Here is a 10,307-nt window from a genome sequence, read left to right as displayed (position 1 = left end):
TATATTCATGAAGATAAATTTTTATTATTATATGCCACTTAGTTTAGGGAGAGTTTGTTCTATAGCACTTCTGGGGTAAGAGATAACAAATATGAAGGATAATTATTAAGAAGCATCACTTCACCACACTTCAGGTATATGACATTCATGGGTATAAATCAGATTTTCACACTTAACATCAGGCCCTATAAAAATAAATGGGAAGAAAAATAATCCAGATCTATATTCTGGATGGAGAAGATATCGATTCCTCCTGAGACCATTTTTGCATCAAAATCAGATGGGTTTTTTTCCTCCTTCATTTTATCAGGATGTTGATTTTTCCTAGGTTCTACTCCAAATTCACAGAACTTTATTCACTGTTGAGTTGAATGTACAATTCTACCTAAGAACACACAGATGAAAAAATAATTGAGATATAAAAAATTTCTTAAGTCCAGGTTCTCCTAACTAGGATAAGCTAATCCACACTCTACATTAAATTCTAAGTCCTCCACCCTAAACATGTTCAGTAATAACTTGATGATTTCATGGTGATCGTTTCGTCAGTATGTCCTCTACATCCTTCTAATACCTGCTGCTCTTCTTGCCAAAGGAGGCAACCAAACAAAACTTAAAATTTTCACAGGAAAACTTTACTGGGGAACTAGGGGTGGTAGCAGAGCAGAACCTGGAGAGATGGGTGCTTTTGGCCATGCAGACCTACCTGCAAAGGGCACTAGCAAACCCAGAGGCTTGGGGCCTACGGACTGAGCTAGGAGAAGTGAGGCTGTGTCAGAGAGGCGTTTGGGCACACGGCATGCTGCTGTGCAAGGAAGCCTGGAGGTCCCACAGAGGCAATGGCCAGGTCAGTGAAGAAAAGGCAGGCCAGGTCAGTGCCTGAGCAGTGTGTGCTGGGGTTCCCAGCCCATGAAGATCATCAGGAATACCCTCTATACATTGATTTCCTATCTATGCATCAGGAGAGGGACCTGGCATGGGCTTTGTGAACTCCCAACGGCAAGATCTACTCCTGATTAGAACCAGAAAAACCCACCACTGATTAGAACCAGAAAAACCCACCACTAAGAGTTAGATTTTCAGTCTTTCCATCTTTTTATTGCCTGGTCTATTTAGGATATATAATAAAGCTAAATATAATAATAAACTTCAGGACTTTACAATTTGAAACAGATGCATTCTTTCTTCCTCCATGTCCTAGAGGGCTACAAAGGACAGGTTCAGGTTTATTACTTCCTTCATCAGGTCAACCTCACAGTGATGAGTGTCAGACCCTGGGACAGCCACCTTTTCTCAGCTATAGGCAGACAGAACAGGACCTATGTTGTATCTGTGAAAGCACACTGGTTTCACTGCCCAGTAGCTGGGGGATTTGAGGCAAACGACTAAATACCTCTGTGCCTCCCTCTCCTCAGCTGTCAAATGGAAATAGAAATAATTCCAGACCCCTCCAGCTTGTATTGAGGGGGATAAGAAATTTGAAAAATTATGTTAAAAAACACACAATGGTGCCTGGCCCATAGGAAACACTTGTATGTTGTAAACAGTGTCAAGGGAGCCCCATATTGGATAAAGAGGTTGAGAAATCAAATGAGCACTTACAGTGCTCTGTGAACCACTAAGGGCAGTCAGTGTCTGGCCCCTTCCTCTGCAAACTTCCCACAGAGCAACTACCGGATTTTAACGACTATTTCTTCCCATTTGTCTAATTTCTCAGACTATGAGCATCTCAAAAAGTTGATATCTGGTACTTGGTACCTCAGTTGTTGGGGGAAGCTGAACATTGAGTGGAAAGTTTGGAAGAGTGGACAGACTTATACAGTAGACAGAAACCATATTTGAATGCCAATTGGAGTAGATTTGCCATAGGTTTTGTGGCTGGCAAGGCAGCATACTGAGAACATCTCCATAGCCAGGGGTCTGGCATTGTGGGAAGGTCATGAGAAGGTCTTAGCAGGGGCCTAATGCATGGCTGTCTTAATTCAACCTGCCAGAATCAGAACTCTAATCTTGGGACAGGCTGAGGGACTCTCACATCCCATAGGAACTGGAGTCAGGGGATGCTGTGAGACCTACCCCTTAAGGATTTTTGAGAACTTTAAGATCCCAGACCACATATACTAAAATTGGAACAATACAGAGAAGATTGTCTGGCCCCTGTGCAAGAATGACACACAAATTTGTGAAGCATTACTTATTTTTAGCAAAGTTTGTTATTTCATTTCACTGGTCAGATATGGGAGATGATGAGGAAAAGAAAGATGGTGGCATTTTAAATTACTTGTTTACTTTTCTCTTAAAGTCTCATAAAGCAAACAGCAATGCAGTGAGATTTAGAGTGTGCCATCTCATAAATAAGCTTTAAGAAGTATGCCAGAAAATGCCCAGATTTATGATGATGTGTTTGATAAAATTAATGAAGTCATGCTTATTAGATTGAAAGATAAGATTCCAAATGTGAGAATACAGGCAGTTCTGGTGCTTTTACGACTTCAGAATCCCTAGGATGATGAATACCCAGTGGTTAATGCATATGCTGCTTTGATTGAAAATGATTCAAACCCAGAAGTTAGGCAAGCAGTGTTATCTTGTGTTGCACCATCAGCAAAGACTTTGCCAAATTTTGTAGGGCACACCAAGGATGTGAAAGAGGCTGCCAGAAAGCTAGCTTATCAAGTTTTAGCTGAAAAGTTTCATATGAGAGCTCTGTCTATTTCTCAAAGACTAATGGTTCTTTAACAAGGTCTTAATGACAGATCAGATGTTGTGAAAGAAGCTATGCACAAGCTTCTTCTCCAAAACTGGCTATGTTTCTCTGAAGGAAATATCTTAGTGTTGCTTCCTCATTTGGATGTGGAGAATTATTCTGAAGTGGCATTCTGTGTTCTCAATGACTTATTTTCTGTGACTCCTCTCAATGAACTGGTGGGAATCTATAAAAACTATGATGGCAGAACATTGATCTCAGAGGAAACATTAACTCCTAAAATTGTTCTATATTGGTGTGTTCTTTGTGAATATTTGAAATCAAAAGGAGTTGAAGGAGAAGAATTTTAGAGCAGATTTTGCCAGAGCTTTTAATATATGCAGAATACTTATGGAGTTACATCCAGAATATTCCAGTTGTTAATGAGGAACACATTAGTGATTTTTCCTGTATTGGAAATTTGATGACAAAAGAGTTCATAGCTCTACAATTGATATTGAATATTAAATCTTTTGATACCAATGAAGAAGGAGGAAAGAAAAATTTACTGTCTATTTTACAGGAGTTTCTTACCCTACTCACAACCTTGTTATCTCTGGTTTCGTCTCTACCCCACATCATTGTAGTAGATGATAATAAGAGAATATAAATTGTTTTGAAAATTATCTCAGAGATTTGGGCTCCCATTGTTATTGCTGATATTAACAATGGTCCAGCCTCTATAAGAAAGAAAGAACTCAGGATTTCTGAAATAAAAAGTAAACTTATTGAAGCAAAAGAAGCTTTGGAAAAATGCATTACCATACAGGATTTAAATGGGGCATCAGAATTAAAAGAAGAAATAAAAGTATTAGAAGATGCCAAAATAAACCTATTGGAAAAGATGGAACAACTTGAGATTTTAAAAGTACACATAGAGGGGGGCGGAGACAAGATGCCTGACTGAAGTCAGCTTTCCACAGAGGCTCCCATCCAGAACAGAAATTTAGCAAGTAACCTGGTGGATTAGAGCTGACCAAGAGAGAAGGTTGAAGAACACACATCAACCCCGCTGAGGTGAGCTGCGACCCCAAGGATACAAACAAAAGGTACAAAATCCATCACCAAGCAGACAGAATGGTGAGATGAGAATGACTTGGAGTCAAGTTGAAATTGACATCTGCTTCATCAGTTCATAGCGTAAAACAAGACACCTCTGCAGTATTTCACATCATTCTTTTCTATGTGTACCTTTTTGTGCGTGTGCTTCACATAGTTTTAATGATCAGTAATTTATATATATATATATTAAATTATACCTGTGTACATTAATGCGATCATGGGGCACCATACACTGGTTATACAGACCGTTCGACACATTTTCATCACACTGGTTAACATAGCCCTCCTGCATTTTCTTAGTTATTGTGTTAAGACATTTACATTCTACATTTACTAAGATTCATATATACCCTTGTAAGATACACCACAGGTGTAATCCCACCAATCACCCTCCCTCCACCAACGTCCACCCTCCCTTTCCCCCTTCCCCCTATTCTTTGGTTGTAACTGGGTTATAGCTTTCATGTGAAAGCCCCAAATTAGTTTCATAGTAGGGCTGAGTACATTGGGTGTACATATACCACAATTTATTAATCCATTTGTGGATCGATGGGCACTTGGGCTTTTTGCAGCCCTATTCATAATTGCTAAGTCATGGAAGGGACATTTCTTAAACTGACAGAGGCCATCTACAGCAAACCCACAGCCAAATATCATTTTGTATGGAGTTAAATTGAAATCATTTCCACTTAGATCAGGAACCAGGCAAGGTTGCCCATTGTCTCCATTGCTCTTTAACATTGTAATGGAAGATTTAGCCATTGTAATTAGGGAAGAAAAGGTGATCAAAGGTATCCACGTAGGGTCAGAAGAGATCAAACTTTCACTCTTTGCAGATGACATGATCGTGTATCTCGAAAACACTAGGGATTCCACTACAAAACTCTTAGAAGTGATCAAGGAATACAGCAGTGTCTCAGGTTACAAAATAAACATTCATAAATCGGTAGCCTTTATGTATACCAACAATAGTCCAGCAAAAAAAAAAAACAGTTAAGGACTCTATTACATTTGCAGTAGTGCGAAATAAGATGAAATATTTGGGAGTTTATCTAACAAAGGATGTGAAAGATCTCTAGAAAGAGAACTATGAAACTCTAAGAAAAGAAACAGCTGAAAATGTTAACAAATGGAAAAACATACCATGCTCATGGCTGGAAAGAATCAACATTGTTAAAATGTCCATACTACCCAAAGCAATATACGATTTTAATGCAATCCCTATTAAAGCTCCACTGTCATACTTTAAAGATCTTGAAAAAATAATACTTCATTTTATGTGAAATCAGAATTTGAGGTTTTACATTACTCAGAAATAAAAACAAAGCAGGAGGAATCACGCTACCAGACCTCAGAATATACTACAAATCAATAGTGATCAAAACAGCATGGTACTGGCACAAAAACAAAGTAGATGTCTGGAACAGAATAGAGAACCAAGAGATGAATCCAGCTACTTCCCATTATTTGATCTTTAAAAAGCCAATTGAAAACATTCAGTGAGGAAAATATTCCTTATTTAACAAATGGTGCTGGGTGAACTGGCTGGCAACCTGTAGAATGCTGAAACTGGACCGACACCTTTCATCATTAACTAAGATAGACTCTCACTGAATTAAAGATTTAAACTTAAGACATGAAACTATAAAAATACTGGAAGAGAGTACAGGGAAAACCCTTGAAGAAATTAGTCTGGGCAAGTATTTTATGAGGAGGCCCCCCTGGGCAATTGAAGCAGCTTCAAAAATACACTACTGGGAACTGATCAAACAAAAAAGCTACTGCACAGCCAAGAACACAGTAAGTAAAGCAAGCAAACAGCCCTCAGAATGGGAGAAGATATTTGCAGGTTATGTCTCCAACAAAGGTTTAATAACCAGAATCCACAGAGAACTCAAACGTATAAGCAAGAAAAGAACAAGTGATCCCATCACAGGCTGGGCAAGGCACCTGAAGAGAAACTTCTCTGAAGAAGACAGGCGCATGGCCTACAGACATATGAATAACTGCTCATCATCTTTAATCATCAGAGAAATGCAAATCAAAACTACTTTGAGATATCATCTAACTCCAGTAAGATTAGCCCATATCACAAAATCCCAAGACCAGAGATGTTGGCATGGATATGGAGAAAAGGGAACACTTTTACACTGCTGGTGGGAGTGCAAATCAATACATTCCTTTTGGAAGGGTGTTTTGAGAACACTTAGAGATCTGATAATAGATCTGCCACTCAATCCTATAATTCCTCTTCTAGGCATATACCCAGAAGACCAAAAATCACATTATAACAAAGATATTTGTACCAGAATGTTTATTGCAGCCCAATTCGTATTGCTAATTCATGGAAAAAGCCCAAGTGCCCATCGAGCCACGAATGGATTAATAAATTGTGGTATATGTACTCCATGGTATATTATGCAGCCTTAAAGAAAGATGGAGACTTTACCTCTTTCATGTTTACATGGATGGAGCTGAAAGATATTCTTCTTAGTAAAGTATCTCAAGAATGGAAGAAAAAGTATCCAATGTACTCAGCCCAACTATGAAACTAATTTATGGCTTACATATGAAAGCTATAACCCAGTTATAACCTAAGAATACGGTGAAGGAGGAAAGGGAGGGGAGGAATGGGGGCGGAGGGAGGGTGATTAGTGGGATTACACCTGCGTTGCATCTTACAAGGGTATATGTGAAACTTAGTAAATGTAGAATGTAAATGTCTTAACACAATAACTAAGAAAATGACAGGAGGGCTATGTTAACCAGTGTGATGAAAATGTGTCTAACGGTCTATAAAAGCAGTGTATGGTGCCCCATGATCGCATTAATGTACAGAGGTATGATTTAATAATAATAAAAAAACATAAAAAAATATATATTAGCTTAGCTCCAGCAGGCATTTTAGACCCTGATCTCCCTAAAGTGTGTAAGCCACATAATAGCATGATGACATAGAAAGACAGAAATCTGGATCCCTTATGAAGAAGGAGCAGCCAAACTACCCCTGTATGAAATGTCACATGTGACAGAGAAATAAAGTTCTCTATTGATTCAGGCCCTGTCACTTTGGGTTTTGTTCCCAGTAAGTTAACTTAACACATCTTCATATTTATCCAATCAGGAAGCCACCATGCTAAGGGACACATCTACTTTTTTCTGACCCTTGCATCCCAGATAGCAACAGTGAGCTCAAGCTTGGCCTCTGCTGCTCCAGCCAAGCAGACCAGAAGGATTCCGAAGATCCCCCTCCCCTGGGTCCTGCTGAAAAGCTCTATTACTCTGAAGGTCTGGCAGGGTGTTTCAAAAATGTGTGCTGGCCTAGCTGGGATCTCTATCATCAGTTTGTGGCCTGTCTTTCTCCATCTCTCTCTCTCTCTGCTTGAGTGTCAGGTCATGGGACAAAGTTTTCTGTGTTTTCTGCTGAGGCATCTCCTGGCCTAGAGCAGAAACAGGGAGGTCTCACCAACACGTGCTGCATAACTGAGTGGCTGGGCAGGAGGAGCAGGGAGGGGGCCTCTGCTCACAGCAGACACCTGCAAGAGCTGCCAAGTTTGCTCTGGGGATCAGGAGGCCTTGTTTCTTCCCTGCTGGGTGAGCCTAGCTACATTTCCTCACTCACTCACCCTCAAGAAAACCACCCTTGGTTGGTCTCTGCTCTTTATCAGGCACTGGGTCCATGTATATGGGGGCAGAGATGAAAGGTCGTAAGGTCACTGAGCTGGCCTCTAATGGGACAGAGAGAGAAACAAACATCACATACTGTGGGGACCAGCACTGCCTGACACTGGGTGGCAGGAAATGTGAGGGCTACCTGGCCAAGCCAGGACCTTGTGGAGGCTATCACAGGAGAAGGAACTCCCATCAGCTCACCCTCTCTGGGCCTCTTGTGAAAAAGGCAGTGTTCAGACACAGAAAGCGCAGGTCCATTCACCACCTGCTGTGCGGCAGCCCTTGGATGAAGCCTCCACAACACCCCTTGGGGGGAGGCTCAGATCTTTGTCCTCCTGTTACTCACTCTCACTGAGCGCTCACTACCTCCCAGGCTGCTTTCTACACCTGCTCCATGTATTAGCTCAGTAATCCTCACCACAGTCTATAAGGTAACTGCGGTCTCCCCTCCATTTTACATGTGAGGACCGTGAGGCCCAGTGAAGTTAATTGAGCCAGTGCTCAGAGCGTGTGTCAGACCCAGACGCAGTCTCAGGGCTGGTGTGGAGCTGAGCCTGTGTGCTCCACACTGTACACGCCAAGGCCACCTCCCTCCGTACATGGGAAGTGGGATTCACAGACATCAGAAAAGGTGCAGAATCCCTTGTAGACCCAGGTCTCAGGAGGCCTCGAATCTAACACACCAAAGGCCACATTCCGCTTCTTGGTCTCTGAAGGGATTTTGAGGGGACTGGAGTGAACCAGAGGCACTCCTCTGTCTTGATGCCTGGTGGAAACATTTCAAAGCCATTGGAGACCACATTACTGCCTTGGTCAGGACAGCTGCACAGGTCAGCGCCCTGCCAAGCCTGCCAAACAATGTCCCATGTGAACACGTGGATGTCAGCACCCACAGTCCCCTGTGAGGAGGCTCTGCTCTTCTACATCAGTTCCTGCTTTCAGCCATAAGATCACAGGCAGAGGGAGGCGTGTCAAAAGCTATTCTGAACAATTGGGGTTTTTCTTACAATTTCATCAGAGCACAAGAATTATTCACCTCGGGGAAGAGGTGGGGAGGGTGGGTGGGGAAGGGGCAGGGCCCCGGCTCACCTTCAGGGGCAGGTAGGCTGCGATGGTGATCCTGGCACTCAGGTGGCGTGGCCCTTTTGTAGCTCACCAGGAGCCTGCTGGAGCCCTGGGTTCAGCTCTCACCTGACTTTTGCCTTTACTAGACATCAAGGCAGACTTGTCTTCCCGGTGTCCTGATTCCCCATTTCTGTGTTTGATCCCTAAACTGGCAGAACCTCTGTCTCTCTCCTCCCTCCCCTACCTCTGCCAAGTGGAAGGCAAATTACAAGCCTCTGTGGATTCCACAGCTTTTCTGGTTAAGTTCATCTCACTCTTTCTCTGGTGCTTCCCAGCTGCCGGAGCCCCTAACTGAAAAGCTGTCCTCTGGGTGTTACAACATTTGTATCACTGTGTTGGGTGTTTCCTGGGCAAGCCTCTGTGTTTGTTTTGCAGCCCCACTAATTCTGCCTTGGCTGGGTTAGGCCATTATTGCTTTGCTAACTTGGAGGGGGAAGGGAAGGTGGAAACACAGTAGTTCTCAGCCGGGTTTAGGGGCTTCCCTACCCCAATGTCTGACAAAATGTCTGTTCATGATGGGATGGGAGAGCATCCCAGGGGAATCCCCACTGGACTGCCTCCTCAGCACTGGAATGGCTGGGAAGGGTTGGGGGAAAAGGGCTCATTTTTATGTCCCCTGAGTGGATGTTGGGGTAAAACACTGAATTTGTCTTGGTGTGATCTGTGATAAGGAGGACTATTTCTGGTATCATTGGTTGGGTGAGAGCAGCCAGGTCATCTGAGTTGTATGTATTGACAAAGATGCTCATGTGCTGAATTCTGTAGGTCTTTCTAGTGTGAATGCCTGATTTCTTAAATCAGAGAATAATAAATTGAATACATATAAATAAAAGGGATACAGTGTCTGCACATTTCTCTAGACACTGCTAGTGAGGGGAATACGGTATGCTCTCCTAGGAAAACACAGAGGTGGCCCGTCTCCTAACTATCTCTCTAGCCACTCTGAATTATCTTGTATTGCATGAAGACACTAAATTCTCCAACGATTTCCTTTTCATCTTTTACATCACTTAACAAACTTGCAGAAAGCCTTATGAAGTCAACAGAAAGCCTTATGAAAAGCATGTTTGTTTCATTCACTGCTATGTTCCTAGGATCCCACATGCCTGAGTCCAAGCATACAATAGGTGCTTAACAAATATTTGTTGAACAAATGGCTTTATCAACCACAGGTTACAGGAATATACATAGAGCTGGAGTTCACAGATAACCCCAAATAATTTCAAGTTTATGCATTTTCCCCAGCAGTTTATTTCATAGGTAGATCCTCTGTAATATCAAAATCTTGCCCTCAGCTCATTAGCCTTATTTGTGCTAAGTCAACATGTTAGCTTCAACCAACTCGGTTAACAAAAGACAGAAGTGATTAGCATTATATTCATTTTTTAAGAAACCAAAGGATCACACATAGGCTTCCAACAGCATCCTTGATTTTCCAGATATTAGCCTTCAAAAAAATACATTTGCTAATGTATTTTTTGGAGGCTAATATCTGCTGGGCCTTGGCTAATATATACATATTTTTATGTTTTTTTAATTATTAAATCATAGCTGCGTACATTAATGCAATCATGGGGCACCATACACTGGTTTTATAGACTGACGTATTTTCATCACACTGGTTAACATAGCCTTCATGGCATTTTCTTAGTTATTGTATTAAGACATTTACATTCTACATTTACTAAGTTTCACATATACC

The 10,307-nt window shown here is 41.7% G+C and overlaps 1 non-coding gene and 1 pseudogene across 1 annotated transcript; both read left to right on the top strand.

The window, feature by feature from the left end:
* The first annotated feature begins 2,100 nt into the window (after positions 1 to 2,100).
* LOC128592934 (U6 spliceosomal RNA) lies at positions 2,101 to 2,202 on the top strand. The gene has a single exon (XR_008382141.1). It is a non-coding gene; the product is annotated as a U6 spliceosomal RNA (small nuclear RNA).
* Positions 2,203 to 2,209: 7 nt separating this feature from the next.
* Positions 2,210 to 10,307, top strand: part of LOC128592262 (condensin complex subunit 3-like) — a 36,206-nt pseudogene continuing 28,108 nt past the window's right edge.

The sequence above is a fragment of the Nycticebus coucang genome, chromosome 8, assembly GCF_027406575.1.
Source record: "Nycticebus coucang isolate mNycCou1 chromosome 8, mNycCou1.pri, whole genome shotgun sequence".
NCBI classification, from domain to species: Eukaryota; Metazoa; Chordata; class Mammalia; order Primates; family Lorisidae; genus Nycticebus; species Nycticebus coucang.
Note: the sequence above shows the minus strand (reverse complement) of the source record. Positions and strands in the feature narration are given on the sequence as shown.